Source organism: Taudactylus pleione, unplaced genomic scaffold, assembly GCF_031769625.1.
Source record: "Taudactylus pleione unplaced genomic scaffold, aTauple2 ptg001990l, whole genome shotgun sequence".
NCBI classification, from domain to species: domain Eukaryota; kingdom Metazoa; phylum Chordata; class Amphibia; order Anura; family Myobatrachidae; genus Taudactylus; species Taudactylus pleione.
Window position 1 is genome coordinate 6135865 of NW_028286386.1, and position 25309 is coordinate 6161173.

General features: G+C 46.6%; 1 pseudogene; it reads right to left on the bottom strand.

The window, feature by feature from the left end:
- Window positions 1–1685: 1685 nt before the first annotated feature.
- Window positions 1686–25309, bottom strand: part of LOC148435843 (kelch domain-containing protein 7B-like) — a 57509-nt pseudogene continuing 33885 nt past the window's right edge.

Genomic DNA, 25309 nt, shown 5'->3' on the forward strand with positions numbered 1-25309 from the left:
GTATGTTTCAGCCAATCAAGATGACTGGGTCTCTCTGCTACCTTGTGCTGAATTTGCCCACAATAACCTGTACCATGAGGCATCGGGACACTCTCCATTCTTTGTTCAGTATGGTCTGCATCCAGTGTTACCCGAGTTACCAGGCCTTCAGCCAGTATCACTTCCAGTCGTACGTGGTACAGTGAATCGATTCTTTAGGATCTGGAAGATGGTAAAAAGGAATTTGTGTAAAACTTCTTCAAGGTACAAGCTGTTTGCAGATAGGAGAAGGAGGAGAGGTCCGGTGCTGGCTCCTGGTGATAAAGTCTGGCTGTCAACCAAACATCTGAGATTAAGGGTTCCAACAATGAAATTCGCTCCCAGATTCGTTGGTCCTTTTCAGATCTTGCAGGTGCTTAACCCAGTAGCATATCGTTTGAAACTTCAAACACTCTAAGAATACCCAATGTGTTTCACATTTCTCTGCTCAAGCCCTTGGTACTTAATCATTTCTCAGCACCTTGCAGCCCTCCTCCTGCGATTCTGGTAGACCATCAGGAGGAATATGAAGTGAAACAGATTCTGGATTCTAGGGTTTCTAGAGGAGCTGTTCAGTTTCTAGTTAATTGGAGGGGGTATGGTCCTGAGGAATGTTGCTGGGTCAAGGCTTCTGACATTCATGCGCCTCAGCTTCTTCAGAAATTCCACCGGAAGTTTCCCAACAAACCATTTGTGGGGTGTTCGGTGCCCACCCCTAGAGAAGGGGGGGGGGGTAATTTCACAGTGTGCCGGACACCGGCTACCACTTAACGGGGCTGGCAGTACTGGAATCTCCGTTGGAGGCAGGCAGCGGGCTGGGAGTCCCCAGCGCCTGCTGCCATGACGTCTGCTCCATGCCCCCCTCACGCTGGCTGGAAGTGCAGGTGGGCGCGGCTCTCCTAGGAGCTCACGCCAACCTGCAAAGAAATTTAAAGTGACAGGCGCGCCAAACGTGAAGTCACGTTTGGTGCAAGATTTGAACTTACTCTATTAAAGGAAGTCTCTGGCATCAGACAGGTGCCAGAGTATAGGCTCCATACCATACTCCAGCATTCCAGTACTTACCTGTTATCCTGATCTTGACCTTGGCTTGTTTGTGACTCCGATTTCGTCTGATCCCTTGTACTGCTCCTGATATCTGGTTCTGACCTTGGCTACTCCCTGTGACCCGTTTACGTCTGCTCCCTGGTACCGTCTCGTCTGTTTTGACCCGGCCTGTCGACTACGTTTATTCTTCTGCACCTCATCCAATATTCACCAGCACCTGTATAGGAAAACCTAACCTGAGGGCCGCGACCTGTGTGTCGGACGCAGCCAAGTCCATACCTTCTTGCGAGGGTCCCTGGTGAATACCGCCGGCACATTAGACTCTGCGCCTCAGGCATAGGTCTAGCCAATTCCCTAAATATGGGCCCCATCCACAATCCGTCCAAGAGTTCTGACAGATATTAACACCTATTCAGGCACTGACCCCCCTGCTGACACAGGTGACACATTATCATTTTCCCAAACACACCATTGTATGCACCAATAAACTCAGAATTATAAATAAAAAATATTTTCTTCCAAAACTAAAACAAATGAGGAAATGTATTTGATGTTAATACATAGCGCAAATATTTGGGTTATTTTATTGAAGATGTAGGTGTAAAAAGTCCTTCAATGATTTATATAGATGTTTCTGTAACTGCCCTGCGCAGGTGTAAACCAGTGAAGCAAGGGTAGTCTATACACCGAACGGGGACTGCGTTGAAATAAGCTGGCTTCAATGCGGCTTTTCCATTGTTCACTGAGAACAACGCAGTTGTCTGACTGTTTACGCAGTATATGTTGTCATCCAGTGTAGCGCATCTAAACGGAACCTTGCATTCTGGGAAAGTTGTTTTGTATTGTGACCACTTCTTGGAAGCGGTATTGTACCTGATAATATTGATGCAGTCCTTGTCTTTGTCAAATCTGTAAAAAGTGCGGCCAACTGCCACCATGTCCCAGGAGTGTCCCAAGCAGGCTTCATAAGGACGTTCTTTCTAACTGTCACTGCTGGTTTTGTAATTGAAGAGGCGGTAATATAAATTACCCCCTGTGATATAAATCTTCCCTCCATAGACGGCAGCTTCATGTGCCTCTGACAATGAGACTTTAAGATGGGAAGCTGCAAGGCTTCAGGTGTCTGACCTTGGATCGTATCTCTCAACGGTAGAGAGGCAGGCCTTTTCCTCCAATGGCGTACAGATAGCTGTCAAGCGGGATTAGCTTTAGGTAGCACCTTGCTTTTATCATTGGTGCAAGTCTTCTCCAGATGCTAGTAAGAGGGTTATAGCACATGAATGTGTTGGAGCAAACTGAGCCCTCATTGGTCTTTCAGAGGCTTCCTGCAATGAACAGGTAGTTGTGCATAGAGCAGCGGTGGCCAACCCGTGGCTCTCAAGCCAAATGTGGTTCTTCTGATGCTGCTCTCCTGACCAGGGCGCCCCATCAGGAGGGAACTGCCAGAACTGGAGACCCGGGCCTAGACAGAGAGGGGGGCCCGCTCCCTCTATCCCACTGACTACCTGCTGCCAGCTCTTATCACCAGTGCTGTGTTGCAAAGCTTGAAATACAGCTTTTTTGGTTTGGAGACCTGGTGGCAGTGCGCTTGATGTCATGATGTCCGATAACGAAAGGAGCCACGGTGTGTGAGGACCGAGGAGAAAAAAGAAGTAGCAGGTAAGTTTGGGGCTGGGGTTCGCTGTCTGGGGCTGGGCTGGAGAGACAGAAGGTGTCAAAATAGAAAAGAAAGCCAAAAGACTGTGCTGCCTGGTGTCACTTCAGTGCTGTACTGAAAGATTATATCTCAATTATCAAGGGCGTATATAATTATTAATACCCAATTAAAAATACTATTACCCCACATAATCGCTGTTCAAAAAAAAGGTCCCCTAAATAACTCACCACCAGCCTGACTAAAAATAAGGGTGTGACACATGATCACGCTCCTACAGACGTTATACCAGAGGTGTGGACCATGCCCCTTTTTGCATGTGCTTTTGGCGCGTGCAATATTTTTGGTCTCTGACTGATTGGCCACCACTGGCATAGAGCATATGCTGCATCCTATGAGACAGGCTTCCTCTGGGATATTTGTTATGATTTTCCAGTGGTTTGTTTGCATATCAAGCGAGTAAAATTGCGCTTCTAACTGAGTCTGCTCTTCCTCCGCTGAACAAGCAATGTACGTATTGAAGTCAAATGCTCTCCTTGCCTCAACTTTACACATGGACAATGTTTCTGTCATCCATAGCTGCAGAATCCAATCCGTTTTCTCTCCCAGCCAGTCAAATGCCCATAGATGGCAGAATCCTTCAGCACACTGAGGTAGTTGTCGCTTATTATGGTGTACAGTGCTTGAAGAAGTCCTGGCACACGGTTCTTCCTTGCCGGCTGTAACTCCAATGTCAGCTGAAACCTCTCTGTTCCGTCTCTGTACTGAAGGTACTTAGGAATAGATATTAAAGTTCCTCTTGCGACTCTTTCAACTGCCCCGTTCTCCAAAAAATGCTGAGATGATAAACATAATTGGGTTAGCAAATGGGTTTCTTCCAGTGTGGGCTCCTGGCACGATCATCCAGGCTGGAACTCTGGTAACATGAGCTCTGGATTCTCAGCTATAGAGGATATGCTATTTCTCCTGGAAAGGGAGATGTAATCGGCCATTACTGCACACGGTGGTTTTATATTAGCGAATGGTATGACATATCTTCATCCTGTGTATGACTAGGAATGGAGTTACAACATGTTAACTAATTTTGCAGCTCTTGTTCAATACTGCTGGAACTTGTACACATCATATCCAGAACAGTCTTTACTGCAGGTCCAGTCTGTGGCAAGAAGGTGTCGAATGTGTCAAATGTTAGTTCTCTACTATCTTCTTTTACATGTCATTAGCTTCAGCAATACAAGATGTATCTACAGAACTTACTGAGAGTCCTGGTAGCTGAAAATCATATGGTAGAGCTGTAGACTGTCAACCTCATCACTGACCTGTGGTACCTTGACGTTCTCCCCTGGTACTTCATCAGACACTTTAGGACTGTCCTTTGGGGTGTGTCCATCCTCTATTAAGACTTGGTTTATCTGTAAGCTAGCTTCATTATCCTCTGCAATTCCTTCTGGCTGTCACAAGAAAGATATCAATGGATGGCTGCAGTTATGCTTGCAGCCACAGTGCATGACCAACAGCTCGGATGCCTGGGCCTGAGACCCAGCCGTTGCCAGTCATTGCTGTGGGTATCTGTATCACATGATGACAGGTCGTTACAGGTCGCAGACAATGGTAGATGCAATGTGCGTCTTTTTTCCAGGTTACTGGGAAGAAAAACAGCTAGGTTTCAGTGATGTCATTAAAGTATATTTTCGAAACAGCTTTACCTCTAATTTTGTAGTGGAACATATTTCAGTAATTGCTTCATTTAATGTTACCAACTGATATCCTTTCTGCCTGTAACATGCAACAATTTCGTCCATTTGTGGGTGATTATTATATATATTTAGCAGTAATTTATATAGAAGTGTCACTTTTTTTAAAAAACAGAAGTCTCATTTCTTGAACACCATTTCTGATGCATGTACCGGTGTGAGATTTTATACCTAACCCATTGTCTTGAAAGCTCAGAACATAAGAAATTATAGAAAATTTTTGTTGCCATTTTATTCCCTCAACATTTTCTAGCAAGTACTGCTAAAGAGTTTTATTAGGCTGGATACCCGAAGGCAGTGTGTATAGTCTATTTATATAGTGCCAGCAGTGCACACAGCTTCTTTCAAGATTTGTAAGTTGCAGACAAGGGAAAAAGTTGCAGAATATAATAGAATAAGTTTGATAGCATCCGTGAAATTTACTATTAAACTTAAATATTTATATATACATAATTGTGTGTGTGTGTGTGTGTGTATATATATATATATATATATATATATATCAGGGTATCAATAAGCAACAAGCCTGCAGTAGCCAGTGGTGGCGATTCATTTAGCCGTGAGGTTCCGTAATTGCTTTACGCTTAAAGGAAACATTGCTCATTTTAGTCTGTGCCCCTTGGAGTAGCAAGTGGAAATAAACAAAATTAAGCCCTATTTCCATAGATGATAGTTACTGCTGATCTTGTAACTTTTTTTACCAGATTATTAGACATATTTTCTACTACTACCTTTTTTTTTTTTAAGGAAGTCCTCTGACATGATTATCACAGCCCAGCCGCTGCAGCCAGGACACTGCAATCAGCGCCTTGAGTGCCACCTGATGTTTGGGAGTCTCCGGCAGTTCCAGGAGAGTAGGAAAGTATGGATAATTGCTTTGGATTTCCAATGAGAAGGCACAGTAAAGACAACTCCACTTTCAAAATGGCATTTATATAGCAGTATTGGCACTTCCCAGTATCAATAACTCCCAAAGTGCTCTTTAATCATCTTGTAATTCACACAAAATGGTTGCAGCTGTATACACTGGTAGACTCAGGCACAACTACACTATCAGCTCATACAAGATGAATACCACGCTGTCTGTGCACCCGCAAACTCCTAGTTCTGTTGCTAGCTGGTCTCTGTTTTGGCACGTAAAGGCTCCACCTAGTGGCAGCCTCCTAAATTACAACGTCCATTGTCTTCTATTAAACCAGGGGTATCACCAGTACACCACCTCCAGTAAGGTCAGCACTCTCAAACCTTGGTGCTGTGACTATTAAGATGAACTGATATTTTGCTTTATCCATGCTGACATAAAAGCTGGGAAGTCACAGATGTCTGACACACTCCAAATGCAACTTAGAAATGTAAAATTACTAGGGAGGGAATTTACAGACGTGCAGCCTGACAGTCCTGGGGTATGATGCTTAATGGCAGGCTCCCGTTTTCACTGTTGCTAACCACAATGGGGCCAGGGGCAACTCGCACATTCCAAACATTTGAGGGGGGCACCAGGCACCTACTTGCTGGGAAGAAATCAGAATTTTACCGTATAATTGACAGTGAGGACGTCGGGTCCATTAGAACATGCTCTGACCAATCAACAGCACTATCCTGAGCTGTCAATCACACGTTCTCCAGCAGAGGAAGGGGAGACCATTGTGAGTGTGCTGTCCCTCCCTCCCCTCACCCTCTACTCCTCACAGGATCCGAGCAGCCCTCCTGCTGTGTGGCTGGAGGCTATCACTAGAGGACTGTACTGGGGCTAAAGAGGAGGCAGTATGTGGGAATTATATCTGCCAAAGACTCTAGAATTTGGTGGAGGTTGCCTTGGGGGATACACTTTGGGCAGCTAGGGGAGTGGGAAACACTAAGGGGAGTGGGGGGATACACTAGAGGTGGATACACTATGAGGCTGCCATGGACAGAAAGAGTAGACAAAAGATGGGGGTAATACAAAGCAAAACACATATAGGATATGTATCAGGCATAGGCGAGGGGCCTAGTTCATATAAACCCCTGTGTGCATATATGAACTGTGCCCATCTACTATACAAAACCCATATCCAGTATGTGTTCTGCTTGTGTGTAATGTCAGTGGGAGCAGGTCAGGGATAAGCAGTAGAGGTGCATTATTTATGTCAGGTGTAGGTAACATGCTGTGAACTACATATCTCAGCATTCCTCAGGGTATGCAAAAACTATGGCGGGGCATGCTGTAATGCAAAGTTCGATAGCAGCTGTAGTGCCACAGGTTGCCTGCCCTGATATATTTTATGTCAATGGTGGTACTACAGTGAAAGTGGAGTATGGGTAGTCTATATATACAGTATATGAATTGTCAGTAGGGGTAGAGCCAGGGTAGTATATGACTGGTATGTCTGTATATTATATACCACAGTTCTGGAGCATCCTCCAAGCTTTGTGCAGTGTAATAATCACACTACACACACAGCAAAAATAACATGACTGTGCAACTTACATAGGACCCTGACTGTCATCTACTAGCAGGATTAGATGTGCATTATAAGGGGCTTGCAGGAAGGTCTGAGGGCATGTGAGAGTAATTGAAGGGACATGTGGAATCATCTGAGAGTATGTGGGGGGGATCTGAGAGGCATTTAAGGAGTATGTGGGGTAATCTGATGCCATGTGTGGAGGTCTGAGGGACACAAAGGTCTCATAGAGACCTCTGAAGAGGTCTTTGGGGCAGTTAGAGGACATGTGGAGAGGTCTGTGGGCATATAGGGACATTTGACGGGCATATAAGGGGGTGGCAGAAATTCAGCAATTTAGGGTCGCAGAAATTAAATAAAATTATATCTTGCCCTGATTTGTCTATATATGTCAGTGCTAGAAAGGTGTCTACAATCTGAAAATGCTGATGTAGATATAAATGCCTTGAAGTGAGAAGCAAGCCAAGTATGTAAAGAGCATCAAGTGCCTGTGCAATAAGTGTGTCCAAAATGAGGTTACTAGTGTCAAAGAAGGGGTTAAAACCTTCTAATAAAATGTTTAATGTATCACATAAATCAGCTGATGCGGGTTCAAGTAAACAACCTATGCAAATTTAAAATGACTTTATAGCTCATCTATTAGGTACCAACAACAATGCAATTGAAAAGTTAAAAATAAATTTATTTAAACTAATTTCGTATACAGACAAAACCAAATCACAGCAAAATAATTTTAAAAATACTGGCAGCCAAATTGGTATACTCAAAGCATTTTATTAAATATTTTTATAAAAAATGCAATACTTCCAACTTTGTGGCAACAGTTTTGGGAAGGCCCTTTTCTATTCCAACATGACTGTGCCCCAGTGCACAAAGCAAGGGCTATAAAGACATGATTTGAGGAGTTTGGTGTGGAAGAACTTGACTGGCTCGCACAGAGCCTTGACCTCAACCCCATCGAGTGCCTTTGGGATGAACTGGAACGGATAAAAGTAATTCAGAAACTATGTGAGTTCAAGTTGAGTCAAGAAGAAATCAATGTCAGACCTACATATAAAGGATTATTAGTCAATACCCTCCTGATAGCTTGCAACCCCCTATGGTGGGGGATACTGGTATACAGGCTAACCATATCTATAGTGCACATTAGCTGCTTGTAAAATGCCAATTTTCAGACTAATAGCATTTTTGTTTTTATTTGCAGGTGTTTGACGTCATAAACTGAACCATGTCAATGCAAAGTATTGAAATATCGAATGTGGAACTCTGGGCTGTCATGAAGTTTCTTTTCCTGCAGAAGAAAACTAGAAAGAAAATCCATGAATGTATGATGCAAACATTAAGGGACAAGTGGCCCTCTTATTCCACTGTGAAGAAATGGTTTCCAAACCTTTAAAAAAAACTTTGAAAGGGAAGCATTTATTTTAATGATTTGGAGGTAATATCAGCAGCAGAGCAGTATTTGAGTTATCAACCTTCAGAATTTTTTTTGGAAGGGTTAAAGAAACCCCATAAATGCTGTGCCAAGTGTGTTGAACTTCGTGGTGAATATGTGGAATAGTCTGTAAGTTTCATGGCTCTAGCCCATTTCCTTCTTGGGAGAGGCCGAGGACTTTTCAGCAGAAGCCAGAAGCTCTCCGGGGCTTACGACAAGTGAGATCCTACCCTAGGGTCTCGTCATAAGCCCCGATGGTCGCGATGGTCTCTGACCATCGTGACCATCACCCGAGCAGTCGTTAGAGCTGTGGGTGTAAACGACCGAAACAGAGGCGGGCGGTCAGGATGCAAGCGGCCGCCCAGTTTCTGAGCGACCGCTTGCATCCTCCGACCGCCTCTGAATGAGGCCCTCTGTGTGGGACTGGAGGTATCGGCCCACACAGGGTAGTTAAACTAAGTTTTTCCACACCTAGGGGCTGCCTTCTGGAGAGAGTCCAGGTGTGGGCTGATGAGAAGGCAGACCAGTCAGGCTGCCTTTGGAGACAGTCTAAGTGGGACTGTGGCAGCCAGAGCGCCCAGTGAAGCTAAACCAAGCCTTTGGGGGCCAGGATGCCTGAGTCCAGACCTGTTGGAGGCAGGAAGGACAACAAACCTCTCAGACTGTGTGACGTAAAAGAAACCAGTGTTCATACCTGCAGGAGGCAGGGAGGACCACAAGAGAAACTTTGTGTGAAAGCCAGGCCAGAGCCTGTGATAGACTTTGCAGGAAGCAGAGAGAGACTTTGGACTTTATTTGCAGATTAGCTGACCAAGGTTAGTCAGGGGCGCAGAAGTGAGTCAGTGCCCGAATGGGGCTAGGCGTTTGTTATTTTTGTTTCCAGATTTATGCTGACAGTAAAGCACTTTTATTTATAACCTGAAATGCTCCTAGCACTGAACCATTGACACTCAACCAAGCTAATTAACCCAAGTCATCACATTATATATGTGTGTGTATGTACAGTGTATGTATAATATATATATGTATGTATGTGTGTATGAACAGATATAATAGTCAGTACGCTATTCCAAATATTTTGAATTATACCAATGTCCTGGGAACACTCTCAAATACGATTGCGTCTGTCTGCTTTATGAGATCTAGCATATGCAAGTATAATCCAAGGCACGGATCCCACAGTATTAGAACCAGCGTCTTCCCCGAAGGTAATGCCCGAATCCAGTCTGGGATCATTCTATAAGTGAAGCATGAATAGTGGGCGCCACATTGTGCGTAAAAGTATAACAATTTATTGCAATCAACCGAAAATTATGATAGTGTGTGTACCGAAGCATGTGGTCTGAACCACCGCAAGTATAATAGGTGATGGGAAAAAGATAACCTGGCCAGTGACCGGAACATCTTCAGGAACTTCTCCGGGAGCTGCTTCCTTTACACAGTCAGAACTCCAAGCCACGCCCCTACGCGTTCTGTCATTGGACTTAGGGCCTGATTCAGACCCACTCGCGAGCGGCTGTCCGCTCGCAAGTGGGTCGATGTTCTGGACTGAGCATGCGCACAACGGAGGGAGCTCCGTCGTGCGCATGCGCCAGAAGCGACGAGCGAAGGAAAGTCCTTCGCTCGTTGTGTCTGATCAAAGGGGGCGTGCTGTCGATGTTGATTGACAGCACGCCCCCTTTGGTAGGCGTGCCGGGGGCGTGCCTCCATGACGGGGGCGTTCCCACGGGAACGCCTCCCGTCAGAAGCCGGCCCACTGACATCACTAGTGATGTCAGTGGGAGTGATTTTGGCTCTGATAGAGCCAAAATCACTCCGGAGCTTGCGGTTGAAAACCTCAACCGCAGGCTCCGGCTCACAGTTTCGATGGTCGCGATGGTCTCGACCATCGCGGCCAACAAACTGCACGCTCGTATAGCCTGTGGGTGGTGACCCACAGCTATACGAGCGTCCAGGAGGACGCTCCATTTTCATGGAGGCCGGCCCTCATTCAGAGCGTGCGCTCTGCTCAGAGCGTACGGCTCTGAATGAGGGCCTTAGTCCAATATAATATTAGTATAAAATAAAGTCCCTGGTAGGCGTCTGCCTGTTTATTCTGGCTAATCTCAATAACCACTCAATGGATTTTGATGCATTTGTCGAGGAAGGTGTATGAAACATTATTGTATGACAAATGGGAACCGAGCAGTGATGATTTTAGTAAAGCAAGTCAATAAAGAAAATAAAAAATGGACATCCAAGCGCTTTCTTGGCTTATGCTGCCTAAATCGTTAAATAAAAAATATCACAACAATGGACTTTATTTTATACCATGTAGAGATTGATTCGTAATATCCAGTTATGTGAAAAAAGATTCCTTAATTTCAAACAAGTGAAATCCCCGGTAAGAGTCTGCTTCGGCATGACAATAAATAAAGCACAGGGACAGACACTTACCGTGGCTGGAGTTGACCTAAGTAGAGACTTTTTTCTTCTCTTGGTAAATCTTTTTGTGTTGACATCAGGAAGAAAAACGACTAATGACGTCTACAAGGCAATCTTTAAAAGCCCCTTAATTAAAAAAGACTATCGCCATAAATTCAAAATAGCTACCATCCAATGTGGGGGCAGGTCTCAGATATATATATATATCATACAATTTCGGCACTCACTTTTCAAACTGTAATTCCTTAAATTCAGGGAATGTTAATTCCAAAATATTGCAATAATTTGTCCAGCTAACCTACCATGTCAGTCCTTACACTGACTCTCAAAAATATGAGCATTGCTCTGCCACGTATAAGTCCTGGTTTAAACAGACAGAACCACACCTAGGCATATCCATTAATGAGCACCTAGGAATAAGATGACAAAGTTTAGTTTACATTTGAAAAAGCAGGGTGCCCTAGAAAGTGTGACCACAAACGTGGCAGAACAATGCTCATATATTTGAGTGTCAGTGTAGGGACTGACCAAATGGGGAAGACCTTGATGTGGTTGATCAGCTGGACAAATTTTATTTTGGAACGAACATTCCCTGAAAAATAAGTGAGTTCTGCAGATGGTTGAATGCCGTGAATTAAGCCTATGACATATATATATATATCACAAGGATGGATGGACGGCACTCGTGGCTTGATAAAGGTCTTGATAAAGGAGTTAATACTTCGAAGCGTTGACGGATTAAACGCTGGTCCTAGCGTGTTATTTTCATATGTTGAGGAAAGCCACGAGTGCCGTCTATCCATCCTTGTGATATTACTATTGTCCAGGAAGGGCACCGGGCACGTTGTCTATTCTTCATTGGGAGTGTGTTGAACTTCGTGGTGAATATGTGGAATAGTCTGTAAGTTTCATGGCTTTAGCCCATTTCCTTCTTGGGAGAGGCCGAGGACTTTTCAGCAGAAGCCAGAAGCTCTCCGGGGCTTACGACAAGTGAGATCCTACCCTAGGGTCTCGTCATAAGCCCCGATGGTCGCGATGGTCTCTGACCATCGTGACCATCACCCGAGCAGTCGTTAGAGCTGTGGGTGTAAACGACCGAAACAGAGGCGGGCGGTCAGGATGCAAGCGGCCGCCCAGTTTCTGAGCGACCGCTTGCATCCTCCGACCGCCTCTGAATGAGGCCCTCTGTGTGGGACTGGAGGTATCGGCCCACACAGGGTAGTTAAACTAAGTTTTTCCACACCTAGGGGCTGCCTTCTGGAGAGAGTCCAGGTGTGGGCTGATGAGAAGGCAGACCAGTCAGGCTGCCTTTGGAGACAGTCTAAGTGGGACTGTGGCAGCCAGAGCGCCCAGTGAAGCTAAACCAAGCCTTTGGGGGCCAGGATGCCTGAGTCCAGACCTGTTGGAGGCAGGAAGGACAACAAACCTCTCAGACTGTGTTGTTCCATCCTTGTGATATTACTATTGTCCAGGAAGGGCACCGGGCACGTTGTCTATTCTTCATTGGGAGTGCCAGACAAAGTGGATTATATATATATATATATGTATGCGTATATATATATATATATATATATATATATACACACGTGTGTATGTTTGTATATATACGTTGTATGTATGTATGTATGTGTGTGTGTATATACTGTATATATATATATATATTGTGACAAAGTTAGGTTAGGGGGTCCCTCTCCTGGGTAGAGGACTCCTTCCTTACACACACACACACACACACACACACACACACACACACACACACACACACACACACACACACACACCACACCACACCACACCACACCACACCACACCACACCACACCACACCACACCACACCAGTCTGGATGCAAGTAGAAGCTGGTCGGCGCCAGTCTTTATTGTACAATGTCAGAAACATAAAGAAAACATAAATATAAATCCTAGCCCTGTCGGGGCACTAACTTCACAGGTAGTTCCCTCAATACCAAAACCTGGCAGGGCCTAATGCCCTCGCCAGCAACAAAAGCACAGCACAACACTCACAGTTAGGTATCCAAGTGTCTCTGAGCAAACTCCCTGTCTGCTCTCCCAGGTGAGACAATCAGCCCTAAACACACTAGGCTTATATTGGCCACTCTCAGGTGGAAACCCTAACAAGCCTGTACCAGGCTGCGAGAACCAAAACCTGGAGTGGCCGTGGGTGGAGCCCTCCCTCTCCTCTCACCCACAACCCCCAGGTCCCAAACCGGCTTTTCAAAAAGCCGAAACTCAAGCCTGCTACACTGCAGACTTTCTCCTGGGGATTTTAAACACATAGGACAGGAATCTGGGATAAATATCCCTGTCACAGACCACTTTACCAGTGATCCTATCACATATCCCCCCCCTTTGTTTCGACCTATGGGGCGGAACAACTGAAGCCCCCAAACAATGAACGCGTGACAACGCGTCTGCTTTAAACAACAGGCCCCCTGGCCTGTGTTCCAACGAAAATTTTAAAGTTTGTAAAGCCCACTTTATGGCCAACGCCTCCTTCTCCACTGTGGCATCGGGTAGGCATCGAATTTTGAAACACTGTTTAACTTTCGGAAGTCATTGCAGAAACGCACACTCCCGTCGGGCTCTGGAATCAACAAAATGGGACTTGACCACTCACTATGTGATACTTCAATAACCCCCAACTCCAGCATATTTTTAATTTATTTCGACACCGATGCTCTTGGTGCTTCTGGTAACCTATAGGGCTGTAGATTAACTTTAACCCCCGGGTCAGTGATGATGTCATGTTTAACGACCGAGGTTTTCCCAGGTACGTCAGAGAACAGCACCCTATTTCTAACCAGAAACTCCTTGACCTCTCGTTGTTGAATTGCCAACAGGGTTTTTGCCACTGTCACTTCGGGAACTAAGGGCCCTGGACTTACTGGAGGGGCTCGGACGGCCGACAGTACCGTTCTATCTTTCCAGGGCTTTAACAGATTTATATGGTATATCTGTTCCGGCTTTCTTTTCCTCGGCTGGTAAACTTTGTAATTGACCTGTCCCACTCTGTCTAAGATTTCAAAGGGCCCTTGCCATTTAGCCAAAGGTTTATTTTCCACAGTGGGAACCAACACTAACACTCTGTCCCCAGGAGCAAATCTGCATAACCGAGCATTGCGGTTGTATACCCTCTGCTGTGCCTGTTGAGCCTGTTTCAGGTGCTCTCTCACTATTGGCACCTCTACAATAGGCAATGGAACTAGTGGACCCTTAAAACGTGGTCTGGGAGCATGATACTGACACTCAGGGCAGGATAAATCCTGACACATTGCCAGGTGGGGATAGGACAAAGGACTTTCAGGGTCTACGGGTTTACCATCAACTACCTTTACATTCTTCCTGGCTTTTACCAAAGTAGGGTCTTTCAACTGCTCCACGGCAAAGACCTCTCTTCTGACCTCTAAATCAGGCAGATGATCAACTGGCCCAACAACACTTCCCACCTCAATGGGAGGCACATCAGTTGGCGGGCCACCGTCACGCTCCGCATTCTCTAGTTCGCCAATCATAATAGAAAAAGGGAATAACTCTGACTCAGAAGAAACTCCCTCCTCCACTATATCGACAACCTTCTCAAGTGGACCGGGGTTGTTCACTTCTGGAACAAAACGGCTTTCCCACAACTTCCAGAAGTGAGCAAAGTCTCTCCCCAATATTGCATCGTACATCAGACCAGGCACCAAACCCACAGAAACTATAGCAGAGCCACATGGTGTCTCAATGTTCACCTCGGCAGTAACAGAATAGCGATTTTCCCCATGTATGCAGGTCACACCAACAGTTTTCCCCTTATGCCTCAAGGGGTTCACCAGCTCAGCTTTTATAAGTGTCACCAAGCTACCAGAGTCTAACAGTGCCTCTACTCGGTTGCCATCTACAGTGAGTACACACATGTGCTTATCAGACTCAGCCTGCCGGTCAGCCGTACAGGCTGTCTGTGCAAAGAAAGACCCCCTGCGGTAGACATGAGCAGTATCACATTGCATAGGTTCAGTTGTAAGTGAACAATTAGTGGAAATATGGCCGAAGTCACCACACCGGGAACACTGAATCATATTAATGTCTAGTTGTTTACGGGGCAAGAACCTTCCTGGCCTGGCAGGCCTGTCTCCAGGTTCTACACCCTCAGTCTTAGGTACATCCCACCGCCCAGCACCCTTCTCCCCTGGAACAGTCTTACCAGTGTCTGTGGGAGTTCGCCGGTGCGCCATCGGGGCTTGGTGGGGCATACTCCTCAGCTCCTCAGCCGCCACGTACCTCTCCACTAGCTCGACCAACTTGTCCGCGGTCTTAGGGTCTGCATGGCTCACCCACTTGCGCAGAGTCGCGGGTAATGATCACAGATACCGGTCCATCACGACCCTTTCCACGATCTGTGGTCCCGTCAGCGTCTCGGGCTGTAGCCATTTTGAGGACAGATGGACGAGGTCATGCATCTGTGAACATGGAGGCTTGTCCATATGGAACTCCCAGCGGTGGACCCGTTGGGCACGAACAAAGGTGGTGACTCCCAAGCGAGTTAGGATCTCCTGTTTTAATTTTTTATAGTCCTTGGCATCAGCCAGGCATAAGTCGAAATAGGCCTTTTGTGGCTCCCCAGACAAAAAAGGTGCCACCAGACTTGCCCACTGCTCCTGGGGGCCAACTCTCCCTTTCGGCCGTTCTTTCAAATGCGGCGAGATAGGCCTCCACATCATCGCCCGAAGTCATCTTTTGGAGGAAGTGACTGGCTCGGACGGAGTGAGTGGTGGTGGGAGGACCGGTATTAACATCTCTGGGCCGGGCGACCAGGTGCTGTACCACCTCTTTTATGGCCTGGCTGTTTTCCGCGATGGCGACCTGTTGTTGCCTCTGGGCTGTCTCCAAGGCCAACATTTGCACCCTGGAGGATTCCTGCTGAGCCCAGGTAGCTTCCTGCAGAAGTTTGTTCGTCTCCTGCTGAGCTCTGGTAGATTCCTGCTGAAGTTTGTTTGTCTCCTGCTGAGCTCTGGTAGATTCCTGCTGAAGTTTGTTTGTCTCCTGCTGAGCTGCTGTAGCTTGGAGCAAAGCCTTTATAATGTCCTCCATTTTGTCCTGGGGTGTAGGTTGGAAGCTGAACCTTGCCTCTCTGAGCATTGGCTGACGCCTCCTCTATGGGACTCCAAGGACACAGTGTTATTTCCACACTCACCAATTGGGTGTCTGTCCCTTTAATTTTTAAACGGAAAGTTTTCCTCTCGCTGCAACTTCAGTGTGTGTGGTTGCCCGCATTCTCCACCATATTGTGACACAGGTTAGGGGGTCCCTCTCCTGGGTAGAGGACTCCTTCCTTACACACACACACAGCAGCAGGGAAGCAGCACACCAGTCTGGATGCAAGTACAAGCTGGTCGGCACCAGTCTTTATTGTACAATGTCAGAAGCATAAAGAAAACATAAATATAAATCCTAGCCCTGTCGGGGCACTAACTTCACAGGTAGTTCCCTCACTACCAAAACCTGGCAGGGCCTAATGCCCTCGCCAGCAACAAAAGCACAGCACAACACTCACAGTTAGGTATCCAAGTGTCTATGTGCAAACTCCCTGTCTGCTCTCCCAGGTGAGACAATCAGCCATAAACACACTAGGCTTATATTGGCCACTCTCAGGTGGAAACCCTAACAAGCCTGTACCAGGCTGCGAGAACCAAAACCTGGAGTGGCCGTGGGTGGAGCCCTCCCTCTCCTCTCACCCACAACCCCCAGGTCCCAAACCGGCTTTTCAAAAAGCCGAAACTCAAGCCTGCTACACTGCAGACTTTCTCCTGGGGATTTTAAACACATAGGACAGGAATCTGGGATAAATATCCCTGTCACAGACCACTTTACCAGTGATCCAATCACAATATATATATATATATATATATATATATATATAGAAAAAGAGAAGTACTGCACTCTCAAAAATAATAAATAAATGCTGGGTGCACAGACATATGAAATTGCATAATAATGACCACGGATTGGAAGACCAGCACACCAGATAAAGTATCAAAAAAAAATCAGTTTATATAGAATGCATGTAAAAACATGAACATTGGTGTCCAGAAAAAATATTTTCAGTCACAGATAATCGTGCAATACAGAATATACTTATCAACACACTGGCACCAATAGTAGTATAAGCCACCTTAGTAGATGGACAGCCCAGGCTGTCCATCTACTAAGGCGGCTTATACTACTATTGGTGCCAGTGTGTTGATTATACAGATTGTGATAAGTATATTCTGTATTGCACGATTATCTGTGACTGAAAATATTTTTTCTGGACACCAATGTTCATGTTTTTAGTTTTTACATGCATTCTATATAAACTGATTTTTTTTTGATACTTTATCTGGTGTGCTGGTCTTCCCATCCGTGGTCATTATTATATATATATGAAGCTGCAGATGTATATATTCTATAGCTGTATTGTATACTGGTTCACAATCAGGTTACAGTAACCACATAGATGCATGAGTGTTAAGATTAGGGGTGAGCGGGTTCGGATTTCTGAAATCCGAACCCCCCCGAGCCCCCCCGATCCGAGTCCGATCCGAGTCAGCCTCGACTTTTCCCGCCTGACTCGGATCTGAAATCGAGACAAAACGTCATCATCCCGCCTTCCGAGTCTCGCGGGTTTTGGATCCTATATAAGGTACCCGCGTCGGCGCCATTTTCTCACTCGGCTGTGGACAGTGAAGAGGGAGGGTGGGAGTTAGGGCTGTGTAGTGTAGTGTAGTGTAGTGCTGCTGTTGTCCACTACTTCAAAGTCCATAGGGGCTGGCTGTGTTGTGCTGTGCTGCTGTTGTTAATAGGGACTGTGTCCACTACTTCAAAGTCCATAGGGGCTGGCTGGACTGTGTTGTGCAGTCAGTTCTCCATAGGGGCTGTGTCCACTCCAAAGTCCTGTGCAGTGTCCCAGTCCTAAAGGGGTGCTGTAGTGTTGTCCAGGGGGTGCTCTGTCCATCAGGGGTGCTCCCCCCAAGTGCTAAAAAAATAATATATTTTCTGTGTTTGTGATTTGTGTGCGCAGTAGCAGCACATGCATCAACAAAGTAGTGCCAAGCGTGCGCCTGTGTCATAAGTAAAGGGCCGGCTGGCTTGACCGTTAAAGGGTGCGGTAACCCCCAAAGTACACTCCAGTCCAAACCAAAAAAATAATTATTTTCTGTGTTTGTGAATTGTGTGCGCAGTAGCCGCACGTGCATCAACAAAGTAGTGCCAAGCGTGCGCCTGTGTCATAAGTAAAGGGCCGGCTGGCTTGACTGTTAAAGGGTGCTGTAACCCCCGAAAGTACACTCCAGTCCAAACCAAAAAAAAAATTATTTTCTGTGTTTGTGAATTGTGTGCGCAGTAGCCGCACGTGCATCAACAAAGTAGAGCCAAGCGTGCGCCTGTGTCATCAGTAAAGGGCCGGCTGGCTTGACCGTTAAAGGGTGCTGTAACCCCCAAAGTACACTCCAGTCCAAACCAAAAAAAAAATTATTTTCTGTGTTTGTGAATTGTGTGCGCAGTAGCCGCACGTGCATCAACAAAGTAGTGCCAAGCGTGCGCCTGTGTCATAAGTAAAGGGCCGGCTGGCTTGACCGTTAAAGGGTGCTGTAACCCCCAAAGTACACTCCAGTCCAAACCAAAAAAAAAATTATTTTCTGTGTTTGTGAATTGTGTGCGCAGTAGCCGCACGTGCATCAACAAAGTAGTGCCAAGCGTGCGCCTGTGTCATAAGTAAAGGGCCGGCTGGCTTGACCGTTAAGGGTGCTGTAACCCCCGAAAGTACACTCCAGTCCAAACAAACAAAAAAATTATTTTCTGTGTTTGTGAATTGTGTGCGCAGTAGCCGCACGTGCATCAACAAAGTAGTGCCAAGTGTGCGCCTGTGTTATAAGTAAAGGGCCGGCTGGCTTGACCGTTAAAGGGTGCTGTAACCCCCAAAGTACACTCCAGTCCAAACCAAAAAAAAAATTATTTTCTGTGTTTGTGAATTGTGTGCGCAGTAGCCGCACGTGCATCAACAAAGTAGTGCCAAGCGTGCGCCTGTGTCATAAGTAAAGGGCCGGCTGGCTTGACCGTTAAAGGGTGCTGCAACCCCCAAAATACACTCCAGTCCAAACCAAAAAAAAAATTATTTTCTGTGTTTGTGAATTGTGTGCGCAGTAGCCGCACGTGCATCAACAAAGTAGTGCCAAGCGTGCGCCTGTGTCATAAGTAAAGGGCCGGCTGGCTTGACCGTTAAGGGTGCTGTAACCCCCGAAAGTACACTCCAGTCCAAACAAACAAAAAAATTATTTTCTGTGTTTGTGAATTGTGTGCGCAGTAGCCGCACGTGCATCAAAAAAGTAGTGCCAAGCGTGCGCCTGTGTTATAAGTAAAGGGCCGGCTGGCTTGACCGTTAAAGGGTGCTGTAACCCCCAAAGTACACTCCAGTCCAAACCAAAAAAAAAATTATTTTCTGTGTTTGTGAATTGTGTGCGCAGTAGCCGCACGTGCATCAACAAAGTAGTGCCAAGCGTGCGCCTGTGTCATAAGTAAAGGGCCGGCTGGCTTGACCGTTAAGGGTGCTGTAACCCCCGAAAGTACACTCCAGTCCAAACCAAAAAAAAAATTATTTTCTGTGTTCGTGAATTGTGTGCGCAGTAGCCGCACGTGCATCAACAAAGTAGTGCCAAGCGTGCGCCTGTGTCATAAGTAAAGGGCCGGCTGGCTTGACCGTTAAAGGGTGCTGTAACCCCCAAAGTACACTCCAGTCCAAACCAAAAAAAAAATTATTTTCTGTGTTTAGCCGCACGTATATATCAAATCGATATAACATAAATGGAGGACCAAACTTTCTCCGATAAAAATAAAATAGAGAAAGATCAAGAACCACTTCCTCCTAGTGCTGAAGCTGCTGCCACTAGTCATGACATAGACGATAACATGCCATCAACGTCGTCTGCCAAGGCCGATGCCCAATGTCATAGTAGAGGGCACATTCAATCCCAAATGGCAAAGTTCAGGAAAATGACCTTGAAAAAGACATTTAAATCAGCTGATGAGAAACGTAAACTTGCCAATATGCCATTTACGACACGGAGTGGCAAGGAACGGCTAAGGTCGATCCCTAGTATGTTCATGACTAGTGGTTCAGCTTCACATGACGATGGAAGCCCTCCTCCCACTAAAAAAATCAAAAGAGTTAAGCTGGCAAAAGCACAGCGAAGAACTGTGCTTTCTAAGAAGATATCACAAATCCCCAAGGAGAGTCCAAGTGTGGTGGTGGTTGTGATGCCTGACCTTCCCAGCACTGGACGGGAAGAGGTGGCTCTTTCCACCATTTGCACGCCCCCTGCAAGTGCTGAAAGGAGCACCCACAGTCCACTTGCTGATATGCAAATTGAAGATGTCACTGTTGAAGTACAACAGGATGAGGATACTGGTGTAGCTGGCGCTGAGGAGGAAGTTGGCGAGGAGGATTCTGATGGTGATGTGGTTTGTTTAAATCAGGCTCCGGGGGAGACAGTTGTTGTCCGTGGGATGAAAAAGCCCATCACGGTCATGCCTGGGCAGAAGACCAAACATTCCACCTCTTTGGTCTGGCAATATTTCTATCCAAATCCGGACAACAACTGTCTTGCCATATGTACCATATGTAAAGGTGAAATAAGTAGGGGTAGGGACGTCAACCACCTAGGAACATCCTCCCTTTTACGGCACCTTCAGCGCGTTCATAAAAAGTTACTGTCAAGTTCAGAAACTTTGGCTAAGACCGTAATCAGTCCAGGGACACCTAAATCCCGTTGTCCTGTTGTATCCAAGCTCCTGCAAACCACACCGTCAACTCCCTCCTCGTCAATTTCCTCCTTAGTCAGGATCGGAAGTAGTCCTGCAGGCCATGTCACTGGCATGACTGACTCTCCTATCCGGGATTCCTCCGGAGGATCCTGCATTGCTACGCCTACTGCTGCCGCTGCTGCTGTTGCTGCTGCTGGGAGTCGTTCATCATCCCAGAGAGGAAGTAGGAACACCACTACTTTTACTAAACAATTGACCCTCCAACCGTCCTTAGCGAGGAGGATGAAGTACGACAGCAGTCATCCTGAAGCAAAACGTATAACTGAGGCCTTGACTGCTATGTTGGTGTTAGACGTGCGTCCGGTATCTGCCATTAGTGCAGTGGGATTTAGACAATTGATGGAGGTAGTGTGTCCCCGGTTCCAAATCCCGTCTAGATTCCACTTCACTAGGCAGGCGATACCGAGACTGTACAGAAACGTCAGAAAAAGTGTCCTCAGTGTCCTGAAAAATGCCGTTGTACACAATGTCCACTTAACCACGGACATGTGGACAAGTGGAACAGGGCAGACTAAGGACTATATGACTGTGACAGCCCACTGGGTAGATGTATCACCTTACGCAGCAACAGCAGCAGCGTCACCAGTAGCAGCATCTCAGAAACGCCAGCTCGTTACAAGGCAGGCTACGCTGTGTATCACCGATTTCAGTAAGAGGCACACCACCGACAACCTCTTAGAGAAACTGAGGGAAATCATCGCCCAGTGGCTTACCCCACTTAGACTCTCCTGGGGTTTTGTGATATCTGACAACGCCACCAATATTGTGCGGGCATTACATCTGGCAAATTCCAGCATGTCCCATGTTTTGCTCACACAATAAACTTGGTGGTGCAGAATTTTCTGAAAAGTGACAGGGGCGTGCAGGAGACGCTTTGGGTGGCCCAAAAAATTTCTGGCCACTTTCGCCATTCAGCGACTGCGTGCCGAAGACTGGAGCGCCAGCAAACACTCTTGAACCTGCCCCGCCATCACCTGAAGCAAGAGGTTGTGACGCGGTGGAACTCAACCCTCTATATGCTTCAGAGGATGGAGGAGCAGCAAAAGGCCATACAAGCCTATACATCCACCTATGACATAGGCAAAGGAGGGGGTATGCACCTGACTCAAGCGCAGTGGAGAATGATTTCCGTGTTGTGCAAGGTTCTCCAGCCCTTCGAACTTGCCACACGTGAAGTCAGTTCAGACACTGCCAGCTTGAGTCAGGTCATTCCCCTCATCAGGCTTTTGCAGAAGCAGCTGGAGAAAGTGAAGGAGGAGCTAAGACGGAGCGATTCCGCTCGGCATGTGGGACTTGTGGATGAAGCCCTTCATTCGCTTTGCCAGGATTCCAGGGTGGTCAATCTGTTGAAATCAGACCGCTACATTTTGGCCACCGTGCTCGATCCTTGGTTTAAAGCCTATGTGGTGTCTCTCTTTCTGGCCGACACAAGCCTGCAGAGGTGCAAAGACCTGCTGGTGAACACACTGTCAGCTGAAGCGGAACGTGACACGTCAACGGCTCCTTCTTCATTTTCTCCCGCAACTGGGGCTGCCAGGAAAAAACTTAGGTATCCTAAGCAACCCGCTGGCGGTGATGCAGGGCAGGCAGGACCAAGTTTGGACATCTGGTCCGGACTGAAGGACCTGGCAACAATTTCTGACATGTCTACTGTCACTGCATATGATACTGTCACCATTGACAGAATGGTGGAGGATTACATCGGTGACAGCATCCAAGTAGGCATGTCAGACAGTCCATACCTGTACTGGCAGGAAAAAGAGGCAATTTGGAGGCCCCTGTACAAACTGGCTCTATTTTACCTGAGTTGCCCCCCCTCCAGTGTGTACTCCGAAAGAGAGTTTAGTGCAGCCGGGAACCTTGTCAGCGAAAGGCGTAGGAGGTTGCTTCCACAGAATGTGGAGAAGATTATGTTCATCAAAATGAATTATCAGCTCTTCCAGGAAGACCAGCCTCCAGAAGGTACAGAGGGACCTGTGGTGGTGGATTCAAGTGGGGACGAGTTAATACTTTGTGAGGATGAGGATGTACACACTGAAGAGGGTGAGAAATCGGTGGATGAGGAGGATGAGGATGACATCTTGCCTCCGTAGAGCCAGTTTGTGCAGGGACAGATTAATTGCCAGCTTGTTTTGTGGGGGCCCAAACGAACCAATCATTTCAGCCACAGTTGTGTGGCAGACCCTGGCGCTGAAATGATTGATTTGTTAAAGTGTGTGTGAGGACATGAGATGTGTGTTACAAATGTACTGGCAGCATCTCAGTCCTTGCAGAGATCAATTTACTTTTTAGTCCTTTTGTGTTCAACTTCCCATCTCCTAGTGTATGTGTGATCATTCTCAGGACACATATTTCCATTAGCATGTCTATTATGTACTGTAATAATGTAAGTTATTGAAATGTTTAATACTGGATAAGCCTTGATGTTAGCCTGGTCCATATGTCTGTGTTAGAGCAAGGTGACACCTCCCAAAACAAAAGACCCTCTAAGTTAATTCCCACCTCCCCAGGGGACGCTCAGGATTTACTCCTCCTTCCATTTGCCTGTTTTGTGCTTCACGTGAACCTGGTAGACTGAACGGAACCATCCCAGCAGGTGTTCGTCAGGGAAGTAATACCCAGAGGAGGTAGGAGAAAGTGACAGCATAAGGGACTCGCACCAATCAGGAAACGGTGCAACCCCCCCTGGGAGGTCACAATATCGTGGGAAATTGGAAGATTTTAAAACAGGTCACTGAAGGCAACTCCACTTGTTAGTCGCTGACTTTGGCTAAGAGGCCTCGCTCTGCCAAGGTGCTAGTGGAACGCATCACCAGTTCTGTGGATTTATACTTGGAAATTCTGCAAGGACCTATACGCTATTCATTGCTGTGTGTTCTGTGATTAGCTTCTACTGCATGGGGTCCTGGAAATGCTTGATTGTACCCAGGGACTATCACTGCTGTGTGATCTCTGATAGTTTCTACGTGTGGGGTCCTGGAAGTGATTGAGTGGACATACGCTATGCACTGCTGCGTGATCAGTGATAGTTTCTACTGTGGGGACTGAGGGTCTCTAGCTATTTCGTGGAATTGTTCTGGGACGTTATACTCTACTGGGACTGCCTCTGTCTGGACTGCTACCTGTTTATTGCCCGTTCACTGGATTTACTGCTTGTCCTGACATATTATCTATTTCTGTGTGCTGTGGAAAAATAAACCATCACGTTGGTTTCATCTGCTCGGTGTCTGGGTGATTGAGTGAACCCCGTATCCTCACAGTGTGCATGTCCTGTTTATACAACATAAGGGTGGGTGGGAGGGCCCAAGGACAATTCCATCTTGCACTTTTTTTTTTTCTTTGCATTATGTACAGTTTGGGGCCTAGTTTTTCTAACTGCCATCCTGTCTGCCACTGCAGTGTCACTCCTAGATGGGCCACGTGTTTGTGCCGCCCACTCGTGTTGCTTAGCATAGTCATCCATCTACCTCGGTGCAACCTTTTGGACATAAAAACACTATTGTGAGGTGTGAGGTGTTCAGAATAGACTGGAAATGAGTGGAAATTAAGGTTATTGAGGTTAATAATAGCATAGGAGCAGAGAAACCTACAAATTCTGTGATTTTAGCTGTTTTTATGCTTTTTTTAAAAAAAATACAGATCCAAAACACAAAACCCAGAACCCAAAACACGGAAGGGTGGTTTTGGCAAAACCAATCCAGATTCAAAACACGAAGAAAGATCCAGATCCAAAACCAAAACACAAAACACGAAAAGTGGCCGGTGCACACCCCTAGTTAAGATAGGAATTTACTTTGTGTTTATGTGGTGATGTTATACTGCAACAAGCTGATCCTGATGAGATTGTATGTCATCTTCCTCATTTAAGAATAGAAGGGTAAGTTCATGTTGTGAAAGATCTAGTTCTGGGGCGTGGCCTGGAAGCCGAGGTTGAAAGCTGCATGGAGTCGGGGCTCCGTTACGACTGAGCCTGCTGATCCAGTCCCTCCGGCCGTGCGCGGTGCTTCTTGGCTCTCCTACCGCCACAAGCCATCTCTGCCCCCAAGGCGGGTGTTCCCATTGCCTAGCGGGATCCTGGTTCCCGGACTCGGGCTGCCGGACCTCGCGGCCTACTGCAGACGCGGTGCGTGGTGCTGGGTTCCGGCCCTCGCCTCCCGGCTCCTGCATCGCGCCTGGTCCACTGCCAAACCCCGCGACGCTGGCTCACAGACAGTCAGCTGATGGGCGCGAGCAGCGAGGGGAACACACGGGGACGCCGCTGGACGGGTCCCCGCGACCGCATATCATAATTGCAGAAGGCAGACGCTGGCTCCCTTCAAGGTCCTTTTACAGACGGCGCCATTTTGCAGACACTGCATATACAGGAGACAAGGTACTGTGTGTTACCAGTTAAAGCCCTATACTGGAGAACGTGCAGCTGCTTATAAACAGAAGTCTTGCAACTCTATACTTCTTTTGAATCCCCAGCTATAGCTGATGATAAATTTGACAATATTTATGTACATATCCTTTACTCTGGGGAATAGTTACAGTACCAGCTTCTACCACCAGATGGTGCTCCAGCCCTATTTTTCAAGTTACTTCACAATTATTTGAAATGTAAAGGATCTCCTGTCTGTGATCACAGCCATTTCTAAGCAACACACTCCTCAGTATTATCATAACCTGGTGAAAATTAGGA